Source organism: Penaeus monodon, chromosome 38, assembly GCF_015228065.2.
Source record: "Penaeus monodon isolate SGIC_2016 chromosome 38, NSTDA_Pmon_1, whole genome shotgun sequence".
Lineage (NCBI taxonomy): Eukaryota > Metazoa > Arthropoda > Malacostraca > Decapoda > Penaeidae > Penaeus > Penaeus monodon.
The window spans coordinates 1,786,063-1,787,150 of record NC_051423.1 but is presented as its reverse complement, the minus strand read 5'-3'; positions in this window follow the sequence as shown (position 1 = coordinate 1,787,150).

The window sequence follows — 1,088 nt, the reverse complement described above, 5'->3', positions numbered from 1 at the left end:
AGGGGGGAAAGGGCGGAAGAAAGGGGGGGCCCGAGGGAAGAGAGAAGGAGGAGAGAGGGGGAGAGGCAGGAGAGAGAGGAGAGAGTGAGAGAGGGGAAGAGGGGGAGAGCAGGAGGGAGAGAGAGAGGAGGGAGGAGAGATGAGAGAGGAAGGGACGGGGGAGAGAGAGAGGGGAGAGGCCAGCCCAGCCCGAGTTTTTCGGAGTCCTGAGGGAAAATTTTCGCTGCAAAAACCATAACAAAATTATTTTCTCGTGTCCCGAGAGTCTTCCGAGCTTCGAATGAAAACAACATTTTTTCCGGCGGTTATTTTGCCTCGCCTCCTCCAGTGTTCCCCCTAGATATTTCCCTCGGTGGCAGGACCCCTCCCTTCCTCCCAGGCCCCCCCTGCCGCCCTTCCCCCCGCCCCTAGATCCATTCTTCCCATGGCCACCAGCCCTTCGCTCGGCACGGCCCTGTCTTCCCCTTCTCCTCCCTCTCCTCCCTGCCTCTTTCCTCCCATCCCGGAGGTCCTGCCCCTCTTCCCCTCCCTCCTACTCTCCCATCCCCACCCTGCCTTCCCCGGGCCCTTCCCCTCCCCTCCTGTTCCCTTCTCCCCCCCCCCTCTTCCCTACACTTCAAGCCGTTGCCTTCCCCCTTCCCTCCCCTTCCTTTTCTTCTGGGCCCCTTCCTTTCCACCCTACCCCTCCCCTTCCCCTCCGCCCTCCCATTCCTTCATCGCCCCCTCTCCCCCTCCCCCCTGCTGCCCTTCCTGCCTTCCTTGCCGCCTCACTCCCCCTTCTCCCCTGTTCCTCCCCCGCCCCCACCTAGCCACCTGCGGGGGCATTGAGGAGCCAATAAAAACTCTCAAGTAAACCATCTTAGACTAAGTCAACAGAGCGCGGAGGGCTGTTGACCCTCTCGGCCGGAGCGAGAGGATGGGCGGGAGGCTGCCTCAGCTCCGGAGCGGGGGGGGGGGGGGGTGAAGGGAGTAGAGAACGCACGGATACACACGTACATACACAAACGCACCACACAGATACACACACACACACACACACACATATAATAATATGTATATATATATATAAAATATATATTATATATATA